Genomic DNA, 13,198 nt, shown 5'->3' with positions numbered 1-13,198 from the left:
CTTGTTGTGAAAGTTGACTTATCGCCATGTGATTGATTCTTGAGTTGTTGCAAACTGATTACCTTATTATTTAAAGGGTGTATTTGTCATCGTTGAGGTTGTTGGAAAGGAAAGTAAATTTATGATATGGATATTGTGATTAATTTATGTGTCCATGTATGGCACGATTGATTCTTATATTCTCGTTGGCGATGTATCGTGCATACACTCATTTATAAAAATATTGGGATTAGATGATTAGTCGTCTGATCATGAATGAGATATAGTTATCCCTCACTTTTGGGTATTATCTTGGACAGAGGAAAGAACTTGACTTGTTATTGATACCGAGAGATGTGTCCTTGTGTGGCACGATTGATTTGATGTGTTGTCATCATTAATTGACATTATGAATTGCACTCATTCTTATCTTTCATGATACTTTGATATGAATACTTAGTGACTTATTCATGGTTATGAACCCGCATCTCTCAGTTATTAGTTATTGACTTGTGAAAAGGAAGGAATTGATATTGATCTTGATTTAGGATATATGTCTATGTGTGGCACGGTTGTTATTGATATCATACATGCATTCATACTCATATATTTGGACCGGGTTACGCGCTGCAACACACACACAGAGATATATATATATATGTGTGTATATATATATATATATATACACACACATACATCCGTATAGATATTGGATCGGGCTACAGGTTTCGTAATACTTACTAGGATCGGGTTGCACGTTCTGCAACACTAACTGGGATCGCCTTGCATGTTCCACAATTGGATCGGTTTGTGTGCCACATCAGGTAGATGGACTTCGCGAGTCCCCCATGGGTCATAACTGTCGGAGCGTAGACATCATCCGCCCGAAGCCTGTGTGTATCATTGCATTGCATTTATATTTCATTCATACATACTGATTTCTTGTTGTGGCATTTTATTATATTGTAAGGTGCTCGTGAACATTGAGTTCCTAGTTGGTAACTGATTTGAGATCGTCGTGTGCTTGATTATTATATATTTGGGAATTGATAGATTCAAGGAGTAGAGACTTCTCCTAGGTTGAGACTTGAGGTGACGGAGTAACATTGTTGGTTGTGCTAGTGTTTAGGGTTATTCTAAGGACTCATGGAAAAACATGGAAAGACTTGTGTTTAGGGGCTTCACCATAGGCTATGATTCGGTTATTGATCTCTATGTGCTTGATCGTTATTCTTGGACTGCGTGGTGTGTATACCTGATTGTGAGCATGTCTATTCTTCAGTCTCTTTCTTTATATATGTTAACTAACTGTTGTCGGCCTATGATGCCTGCTCAGTACAAGTTGTTTGTACTGATGCTACCTTGCTACACTCCATTCGGTGTGTAGAGTTTAAGATAAGTCCTACTTCTACTTTCAAGGTTGATTTTCGAGGCCTGGCTTGCGAGTATCATGGGTGAGCATCTGATGCGTCGCTGCTCAGAGACTTCTCTATCACTATCTTTATTTTCTTCCATTCAGATAGATGTGTATAGCATTTGAGACTAGTATTTTCTAGACATTACTTAGTTTCTCTTATACGAGTCAGACCAGTTCCTTGGGGGTTGTATTTAAATTCCGTACTTGTGATTATTTATGATTTTAGACATTTATTTATTCAGCTCTAGCTACTTTATTATTGTTGAATATATGAATTGGGAAAAGGGTTCTCTTACCGAGGTGGGAATGGTAGGTGCCTGCACGATTTAGTAATTCTGGGTTGTGACAAGTTGGTATCAAAGCCCTAGATTACCTAGTCTATAAGTATAGAAACATGTCTAGTAGAGTCTTACGGATCGGTACGATGAGTTTCGTACTTATCTGCGAGAGGCTATGAGACATTTAGGAAACTTCAAATTCTTTCTTTCCTTCATGCTACTTCATTCAAATTAGTATCTGAATGTCTTTATCTTAATCACCCATAGAGGATGGAAACTCGTGCTTAAATTCTTACGCGACTGGTTTTGTTATGACGTGTTGTGGTATGGTACGAGATGTGTCGTCCTAACTCGGATGTGTGACCAGTTCTATTTCTAGCTATTGTTTGAGGTATCGGTTGTGTGGGATCGTAGTTAGACTCATTCATTGTGGGGGTTTCTTGAGAAATGGGAAGGATGGTACAAAAGGTCGAATGATCTCCGTATTTTCAGCTTTGGATTGCTCGGAAGGGACAAAAGTGCATTCCTATTTTGACAAGAATGATTTGTTCGATGATATGATGGCTATAGGAAAAGTTTTAACTTCGTCAAGGCTTTGTGATGGTGTGTATGGCACGAATGTACCTATGGCAAGTCAACAATTCATCAGTGGCAAGGTATTAGATATCGATATAAGGGGACGAGTGTAAGTTTAGTAAGGATCAACAGATTTTGGCAAAATTATAGTGACCACGTGTAATAAAGAAGAGGAATTGAGAATAAAATACACAAAGGATAAATTTTGTGGAATCCTTATAGCGAAGTATGATTTCTTAGGGTATTTTTGGTATGAGTACCTTTCGTGTTAATAGGACTGACGTGTAAGGAAAAGGACTTGTATAGAGTAATCTCCGCTATCAGGAAGGGAAAATTGGTATTTGACAAGCTTGTGAGAATAAGGCTGCAATTGGTACGAGAGTGGATTTCATATTCGGCCATGAAAGGTTAAGTTGCGCTTCGACGTGATTTATTGCTAGTGGCTAGTGGGTCCTTTCGAGAAAGTGGTTATCAGTTCTAGATTAGGAAGCAGGACTACTTGAGATGAGTGCATACTTGAGATGCTGGGCAGTTAGGGTTCGAGTCTTGTAGCAAAGATGTATGTACGTCTTCGCATCTAGAGGAATGATAAGGATATCATGGAATAAAGGGCTAGTTGGATTGGTAGTTATGTTGTGATCATGTATGGTAAAGTATAAATAGGGGTTCCGTGTCGAGTTGGAAAATTTAGTTATGTTGTAGACCAATAGGATTCAGTGGTTGGTTAATAAGAATGACTCTAGTATTGGATTGGAGTTGAGAGCCTTATACCTATTGTGTTAGTTTCAGCTAGTTCCTGCTATTACCGGTATTGCTATTAGGTTGAGTTGATCGAATGGAAGGGATAATCACGCGAAAGGTTAGAGTTTGGTTCGACAGATGAGACGTTCGAAGTGGTAAATCAATAATGAGGTTTGAGTAAATTCGAGTTGTGGAGAATATTTCGGAATTTCAGTTAAGAGAATATGAGCAAAGGCACCTTGGTGGAGGTACGTGGGGACATTAGTAGGACTGTGTATGCGATACACCGGATTAGAAATTATTCAGTTTAATATTTGAGTGAGTTAAGGGAACTCTAGTGTGTATAGTGCGTGGCATACTACTATCTCTAGGTTTGACTCGACTAGTTTGCAAGACTTATGATTGTACGGTAATCTATTGAGTGAGTTAGGGAAATGGTTGTGGTGACGATGATTGTCATTTTAATGTAATTAGGGAATTAAGGAATAAGAAAGGTATAGTTGATCTAGAATTGGTAAGAATGAGGCACGTCTTCGAAATTACTTGGGTCTTTATAGATTGTGGTATTGTCGTCTTACATAATTCAAGTGGGGGATTATCGTTGAGTAATCTTAAGAAGGAAGTCTACAGAAAAAGGGCTAAGTGATTTGATGGATTGAGTGATATGACGAAGTTTCGTGAGGTTTCGTGATCAGCGACTAGTGAGAAATGAATTTAAGGTAACCGACATGTTAAAGGTTATCGAAAGTAGCTTGGCTGGTGCTCAGTTGGGTAATTTTGTAACACTCTACAGTGGATGAGTTAGTGTGGTCTTAAGAGAAAGGATTTCCAAAAATTCCTATTATGGAGGACTAGAGTTATATTCTCGAGATGGGACTGTATTCGTGGTAAGTGTTTTATGTTACGAGTAATAATGAAAAGATATCTTGGGTGAATACTTTTGGATATTAAGGACTCGGAAATAGTTGTGCTAGGTTGGCACAAGAGGTTGCGATTTGATGCTTTTGGAAATATTATGGGCATATCGAGGTATGACACTATGAAGGTCGATGGTTAAGGGGTTATTATGGAGGCTATAGTTTTTGCATCGAAAATTCTGGTGGGGGGGATCAGATTTGCGTATCGGGTAAGGGTTGAGAAACTCAATGGTTGCATTCGTAAGGTAGATTTCTTCGGTACTCAGTTGACAGCATGGATAAGACTCAGCTTTTGTAGTCGAGGGTGGCAGACATGATTTATTATGCGTGAGGAATAGATTAGAATTGGCCGCTATAGATGTCTGGTGGGACTGTGATTAGTTACGGAAATTTGGAGTCAGTTCAAGTGGCTATTGATGGCATTCAGGGATTGTGCATTCATTCCAGGTGAGTATTGTTTTATTCGAACTTGATGAACTGTGTTCATATCTCTAGGAGAACTTATGAGTTCCCAGTAAATCACCTTTATAGATTCGATGAGTTTCAGCTAAGGTGATATATAACTTAATCTTCGACGCTCTGTTCTCTCTCCTCCCATGCAAACCTTAGTTTAAAAACCCTAATCATTCTATGGCCACTCCGGCTACTAGCGGTTGATCAGTCTCTTTCTCTTCATGATTCCTCCCAATTCCCTCCCCTCTCTACATCCAGCAATCCACAACAACTGCAACCAACAACAATTACGTACAATGATTCAAACTATCTTCATACTCTTACGTATGAAACTGTTGAAACTCCCATGAAAACGTGTGAACCCAATCCTATGAAGAAGGTGGAGATTATATATGGTAAACACGTTGTAAGATGGTCCTCTTCTGAAGTTTTACGAATGGAGATGATTGGAAATTTACAACATGCCATTGTTGGTAAGTTTTCATATGGATGGCCTGAGTTAGATGAACTTAGAACTATTATACCTAAACAGTGTGGTGCGAAGGGTACCTGTCGTGTAGGCTTCTTGAGAGATAGACATGTATTAATAAGATGTGATTTAAGACAAGATTTTATTTCTATCTCGTCAAAAAGTGTTTTTTGGTTAAAATCAAAGGATGGTCATAGTTACCAAATGAGACCTTTGATTTATGATTCTAGGTTCAGTATTGAAAAGGAGATTTCAATTGCTATGGCTTGGATCTCGTTTCCGAAACCTGCTTCTTACCGTTTTTATCAAGGAATCTTTATTTACGTTGGCATCCGTTGTGGGCAAGCCAATTCAACTTGATGCTGCTATAATAAATAAAACTAGGCCAAATAGTGTTGTAACGACTCGTTTGGTCGTTATACTCTTTTCAGCATTTTTGTTCATTTTCGAGCATTGATTAGCTCACTTTTGACTCGAACGGACCATTGACACGCTTCCCGAAGTGTCTAGATCGGATTCGGGCAACTTTGGTGAAAATATAGGCTTAAAGTGAAAAAGAGTTGACCCAAAGATGACTTTTGGGCAAAAGGACATTTTTCGAAATTCTGTCGATTCCAAGAGGTCCGGATGGCTTTTTAGAACTTGTATGTGTAATTGGTTCAGTTCCCAATTTATTCGGATGCATTTCGGGACTTAGGATGAGAAATTGGAATTAAGGCATAGGGGGTTGACTTGGTCAACGAGACCCCCGTTGGAAATTTTGAGACCACGAGCGCATTCGTAGCGCGTTTTTATGTAGGACTATACATCTGGTATGTGAGAAAATGGCCTCAGGAATTAGTCAGAATGTTATGTCCCGTGTTTTCGCATAATTGGAAATCTCGAAAATAATTGAGACTTGTATGTTATAAGGCCATATCTTTGATTTTAGTTAATATGTCTATGTTGTTTATGAAAATATTGGTGTGGAAATGTGCAGGAAGTCTAAGGACAAAAATTGGAATTCCGAAAATTGGTTTCGGGAATTACAAAACGAGATTTCAACGAATTGGGCCAAGAAAAATTTGAAGGAAAATTGAAGCCCAAGACCATGGGGTGGCCGGCCATGAGGCCTTGGCCCAAGACCCATTTAATGGTCATGTGCTTTCCATGTGCCTACTAATCAATTATGTATATAGGTATGCTTATCCTTAGAGAAATCTAGAAACAAAATTAAAAACTCATCCTTGAGTTCTTGAACCCCATTTGGCCGAACCCCTTGTTCCAAAAAAAAAAAATTCTAGCCTTGGATTGTGGTCTAAAAATCTTGTTCTTCTCATATTTGTAGCAAGTACAAGACGCTCTCCGACGTGATACAATTTGTTTGGCGAAAGAATCACGTTTGCGGCAAGTCGGAATTTCAAGATAAGGTAAGGATTTTGTCACTTTTGTGTTATGGAATTCGTAAGAATATTATAAGGATTGAGAATAGACGAGAATTCCGTAGTTTTGGTGTGTGTGTGGTGAAGTGGCCGTGAGCCATGTCATGATGAAGGCAATGTGAATTTTGATTTTGTTTAGTTTGTTAGTTGCGTCGTTGTGGCATTTATGACGTAAATGAATGTTTAACAAGTTGAATTGGCATTGAAAATGGTTGCGGGTCCTTATGGGAAATTATATGATTTTTGTATATTCGTATATAATTGTGAAAGTAAGACTTTAAATGTGAATTATGGTTGTTGTTAATGAATTTGGAATGAAACAATGCAAGTTAGTATGTTCGTCGTAGTTGTGGACGTTTTGAATAGAATATGGAAAGCAGCGGATTGCTTAAATTCATGTATATCGTTTGGAATATTATTGGAATGTGTTTGAATAACTTTGAATGAGTAAATGAATATGATAATGTGGATGTGGTGAAGTTTGGATGAAAGTTATTGATTTATGTAGAAAGAAAGAATATTGACGTTAGAGTGATTTTGTTATGACTTGTGATGATTGTGATACTGTGGGTTGTTGTTGTTGTTGTATATGGAGCCGAGCTAAGTCTCGGGGTGATATATATATATATGGGGGAAATGCTGTCGAAAATTCGGTAGACAAAAATGAGGTTAAGTGAATTCTTAAGCCTTGAAATCCCTAATTGGTAACTTTGACCATTTGCAGATCCTGAGCGAAATGGGACTTGAGTTTCGGGCGAGCGTAAGACGCATATAAGGTATGTAAGGCTACCCATTCCTTCTTTTGGTATGTCTTAGGTATACTAGGTCGATATTGGAGCCCCGAGGGCAATTCTGTTCCTAGAAATCCGAATTGGAAATTTAGTATTATTCATTCAATTGAATTGAATTATAAAACTCATATTATATTGAAAAGTGATCTAATGTCTGAAACTTTTGTAAATGTAATCAAGTTGCCTCGAGACTTCCATGTATGATTCCATAGACCCCAAATGTCTGTGATTCATGTCCGCCACCTCGACTTGACCCGCGGTGGGCCCGCTAGCATCGAGACTTCTTTGTTTGCTCTATTATGCCCATTCTTGTCTAATGTCGGCAAAACACTTTTGGTTATGAATTTGGCTATCATAAAATAATGTTTGACTGCCACGATATTCTAAACTATATTTTGAACCATAAATACTATGTTGGAAATACTTTTGTGAAACGAACCCCGTATTGACTAGTTATTCGAACTATTTGATTAATGAGTTAGCATATGATATTATCAAGTTTCAAAAGGTGTTTTGACTTATAAGTTGCATGGTTTGCTCACGACTCCGCTCGTGCCCTTATTATGACTTCGTTCACCGGTTCCCGGGCCGGTTATGATTCGTGCGCGCTATGATAAATTCGGTCGTATGCTGTGTTACGGTTCCCGAGACCTCGCCATAGGGCCGGGTTCCGTTTGGAGTTATGCTGTGATATGGCTGGTGATATGCTATGCTGATATGTGTGCTCGGGGATGTACGGAGATTTGAACCTTCCGGTGTTATGCTGTGTGTGGCACTAGCGTCGGTGTGGTGACCACGTTCCTGAGCTTTGCATGATTTGGTTTGCATTACGTATATATGGTTTTGATACATATTTTGATATACTGTTCGGTATTTCCCCTTTGTATCCTGTTTGTTTTCAGTTATGGCTCATATTTCTGTACTCTATGCTTTACATACTCAGTACATCTTTCGTACTGACCCCCTTTCTTCGGGGGCTGCGTTTCATGCTCGCAGGTACAGACACAGGTGATCCATCACTGTAGGCTCCACTTTCTACTATTTCGAAGTACTCCCTTTTGATCCGGAGTCCACTTTTGGTACATACATCTTTTGTTATGTATATATTTCTGTATATCTGACTATTTGGGTACGGCGGGGCCCTGTCCCGTCATATGATTCTGTCGGTCTGTTTAGAGGTTTGTGGACATGTTTGTGGGTTGGGTCTTTCTGTACGGATGTGTGTATATGATGTGTTTAGGCGATCCCATTCGCCGCGGTGGCCGGTCCGCATATGTTTACATGTTGCCTTGTTGGCCGATGTGGCCTTTGTTGGTATTTTTTGTGCGCAGGGTTATTTTGGATAGTCTGTAAAACAAAGGAAACTCTGCCGAAATATTTCTGGAAATTATCTAAATTTAGAATATAGCCTTGACGGCTTCTGCTATATACTTGAATGCATTGGATAGATGGGTTTGGGTGCCCAGATCGGGCACTAGTCACGGCCTACGGGGTTGGGTCGTGATAAAAGTGGTATCAGAGCGGTTTGTCCTCGGAATGTCTACAGGCCGTGTCTCGTAGAGTCTTGTTTATCGGTGTGTTGTGCACCACGTCTATAAACAGGAGGCTACAGGGCATTTAGGGTGTTACTTTTCTTTGGAATCTTAGATCGTGCGTTAGAGCTGTGCTATTAGGACGATTTTGATCTGATCCGTTATTGTGTTTGCAGTGATGCCTCCGAAGAAGGCAACAGCGGCCCAGAAGGGCAAGGCAGGGATGGCAGGCACTAGTCAGGCACTAGTCAGGCACAGCGAGTTACTCGGGCTCGTGTTTATGATTTGCCCGAGGTTGTGCCCCATTCAGAGGGATCCGCTACACTACCACCAGCGGAGCCTGGAGCAGGTCCATCAGCAGCTCCAAGGGCCCGAGTTCCCGCACCCGAGCCTCAAGCTCCTCAGCCAGGGGCGGAGGATAGGACACTGAGAGAGGCTGTGCAGTTATTGACCACACTGGTAGCGGGGCAGGCTCGCAGACGCGGGCGGAGAGATGACGACGATGATGACAGGCGTGACAGCCTGAGGGTTCGAGAGTTCCTATTATGTGGCCCTCCAGAATTTTTCGGGTCTAAACCCGACGAGGACCCCCATGACTTTATTCGGGGGATGCGGCGCTCACTAGATTTGGTCAGGGCTTTAGAGACTGAGTCTGTTGAGTTGGCTTCGCATAGACTACGGGATGTTGCTGCTCACTGGTATGAGTCCTGGGAGCTATCCAGGGGTGAGGGTGCTACCCCAGCTACTTGGGACGAGTTCGTGACTGCTTTCACTCACCACTTTTTGCCCCCAGAGTTACGGCTGGCGCGGGTTGACCGATTTTTGCATCTGCAGCAGAGGGGTCGGAGCATTCGTGAGTATAATATGGAGTTTGATTCTTTGGCCCGGTATGCACCTGCCATAGTAGCAGATATGGCCGATCGGATGCACAGATACGTGATGGGGTTAGACCGCTATTTGATTGATGGTTGTATGGCGGTGGCATTGCAGACAGACATGGATATTGCCCGACTACAGGCTTATGCTCTGGGTATGGAGGACCGACATAGAGCTGATTATTCCAGCAGAGATCGGGACAGGAGGTCGTCCAAGAGGGCCAGATCCGCAGGTTATTCTGGAGATTCTCGAGGCGGACAGCCTCAGCAGCAGCAGTCAGGCAGACATCCTCCTCCGTCAGGCCGGGGTACACAGCCAGCCGGTAGGAGATTTGACGATGCAGGACAGTCTGGGGCCGGTCAGAGCTCCAGAGCATCAGGGTCACAGATAGCCAGAGGTCCCAGCCAGCCCAGACCACCCAGGCCCCGTTGTTCCCATTGCGGGAAATCGCACCCGGGAGAGTGTTATCGACTTACTGGAGCCTGTTTTTCATGCGGCGGTCAGGGCCATATTATGCGAGATTGTCCGTTGGCGAGCGGTTCTGGTAGTGTAGCTCAGCCGACGGGATCAGCCGCTGGTTCATCATCTGCTCCATCAGTTGCACGCCCTGCGGGGCCAGGTATGCCTGCACCGGTGGGACGCGGTCGAGGTCGTGGCAGTGCTTCAGGTTCTAGCTGTCCCTCGAACCGCATATATGCATTAGCCAGTCGTCAGGACCAGGAGGCTTCACCAAATGTCGTCACAGGTACATTACTGGTTTTCTCCAGATCTGTATATGCACTGATTGATCCTGGTTCTACTTTATCATATATTTCCCCGCTCGTTGCTAGTAAAATTGGGATAGTGTCTGAGCCTATAGAGCCATTTGAGGTAGCTACCCCGGTCGGGGATTGTATTATAGCGAGGCAGGTATACAGGGATTGTTCTGTGACTATATGTGATCGCTGCACCAAAGCTGATTTGATAGAATTAGATATGCTGGAATTTGATGTCATTATGGGTATGGACTGGTTGGCTTCCTGTTATGCTAATGTTGACTGCCAGAAAAAGGTAGTCCGTTTTCAGTTTCCAGGGGAACCAGTTATAGAGTGGTTCGGGTCTACGGCATCGCCTAGGGGTGAGTTTATTTCGTACCTCAAGGCTAAGAAGATGATTCAGAAAGGTTACATCTATCATTTGGTTCGTGTGCACGATACTACAGCCGAGACACCTACTGTTCAGTCTGTCCCGGTTGTTAGTGAGTTCCCAGATGTGTTTCCAGATGAGCTTCCGGGTCTTCCGTCTGAACGGGAGATAGATTTCACTATAGACTTGTTGCCGAATACGCAGCCTATATTTATTCATCCGTACAGAATGGCACCGGCTGAATTGAAGGAATTGAAAGAGCAGCTAAAAGATCTATTAGATAAAGGCTTTATCAGACCCAGTACATCACCCTGGGGAGCACCGGTATTATTTGTAAGAAAGAAAGATGGGTCACTGCGAATTTGTATCGATTATCGGCAATTAAATAAGGTGACTATAAAGAATAAATATGCCCTCCCCTGGATTGATGATTTGTTTGATCAGTTGTAGGGTTCTAAATATTTTTCAAAGATAGATTTGCGCTCGGGTTATCATCAGGTGCGAGTGCGAGAATCAGATATCCCGAAGACTGCTTTCAGGACCCGGTACGGGCATTATGATTTCAGAGTGATGTCTTTCGGGCTGACTAATGCTCCAGCGGTATTCATGGATCTGATGAATTGGGTATTTTGGCCTTTCCTGGATATGTTCGTGATTGTGTTTATCGATGATATTTTGATTTATTCACGATCAGCAGAGGAGCATTCAGATCATTTGAGAACAGTACTTGGTATTCTTCGGCAACAAAAATTATATGCTAAATTTTCCAAATGTGAATTCTGGTTAACTTCTGTGGCATTCTTGGGGCATATTGTCGGAGCAGATGGTATTCGGGTCAATACGCAGAAAATTGAAGTTGTACAGAATTGGCCCAGGCCTACTACACCGACAGAGGTTCGCAGTTTTCTGGGGTTAGCCGGATATTATCGGAGGTTCGTGGAAAATTGTTCTTCTATTGCGGCACCACTGACGAAGCTTACTCAGAACGTAGCAAAATTTCAGTGGACTGATGCCTGCGAGCGCAGCTTTCAGATGTTGAAAGAAAAATTAATTACAGCTCCAGTTTTAGCCCTTCCAGAAGGATCAGATGGGTATGTTGTCTATTGTGATGCCTCTGGTATTGGGATAGGATGTGTGTTGATGCAACACGGTCGAGTTATAGCCTATGCCTCCCGACAGCTCAGACCGCACGAGAAGAATTATCCCACTCATGATCTTGAGTTGGCCGCGGTGATTCACGCTTTGACGATTTGGCGGCACTATTTATATGGGGTCCATGTTGATATTTATACGGACCATAAGAGACTCCAGTATATTTTTAAACAGAAGGAACTGAATTTGCGGCAGAGAAGATAGCTTGAATTATTGAAAGATTATGACGTTGATATTCTGTACCATCCTGGGAAAGCCAATGTGGTAGCGGATGCACTTAGCCGCAAGTCTATGGGCAGCTTGGTTGTTGTACCACCTGGTAAGAAAGATTTGGTTCGTGAAATTCATCAGTTGGCCAGCCTTGGAGTTCGTTTGGCAGATTTTGGAGATTCTGTAATTTCTGTTCGTGCAGTTGCTGAATCATCTATTATAGAAGAAGTAAAGCAGCGACAGTTTGAGGATCCTATTCTGGTTCAGTACAGAGATGTGGCTCTTAATAAAGAAAAGACTCCGTTTGAAATTTCGCCTGAAGTGGTATTATCATATGAAGGCAGATTCTGTGTACCGGATGTTGCAGGCTTACGGCGACAAATCATGGGCGAGGCGCATAATGCACGGTATTCTGTTCATCCTGGTTCCACTAAAATGTATCATGATCTCAGAAGTTTGTATTGGTGGGACGGTATGAAGAACGATATTGCAGAGTTCGTTGGTCAGTGCCCAAATTGTCAGCAAGTTAAAATTGAACATCAGAAGCCCGGTGGATTATTACAGGAGATGGAAATTCCAGCCTGGAAATGGGAGATGATTAATATGGATTTCGTTGTTGCGTTACCACGCACTCCACGCAGGTACGATGCTATTTGGGTTATTGTTGACAGATTGACGAAATCAGCCCACTTCCTCCCCGTCCGGACTACTTATTCGGCTGAGGATTATGCTAGATTATATATCAGAGAGATAGTCAGACTTCACGGAATCCCTGTATCTATTATTACTGACCGAGGTGCCCAGTTTACGGTAAATTTCTGGAGGTCATTTCAGGAGGGATTAGGGACTCAGGTGAGCCTCAGTACAGCTTTTCATCCACAGTCCGACGGGCAGGCCGAGTGCACTATTCAGACGCTGGAAGATATGTTGCGGGCCTGCGTTATTGATTTCAGAGGCAGCTGGGATGATCATTTGTCGCTTATTGAATTTGCCTATAATAACAGTTATCACTCCAGCATTCAGATGGCACCGTACGAAGCTTTTTATGGCAGGAAATGCAGATCTCCTATTGGGTGGTTCGATGTGGGCAAAACCAAATTAATTGGGCCAGATGTGATCCAGGAAGCAGTGGATAAAGTAAAACTTATTCGGGAGTGATTATTGGCTGCACAGAGTCGACAGAAAGCATACGCAGATAGACGACGTCGACCATTAGAGTTCCAGATTGGCGACTGGGTATTTCTGAAGGTGTCGCCTATGA

This window comes from Lycium barbarum, chromosome 2 (assembly GCF_019175385.1).
Source record: "Lycium barbarum isolate Lr01 chromosome 2, ASM1917538v2, whole genome shotgun sequence".
In the NCBI taxonomy this organism is placed as follows: Eukaryota; Viridiplantae; Streptophyta; class Magnoliopsida; order Solanales; family Solanaceae; genus Lycium; species Lycium barbarum.
Note: the sequence above shows the minus strand (reverse complement) of the source record.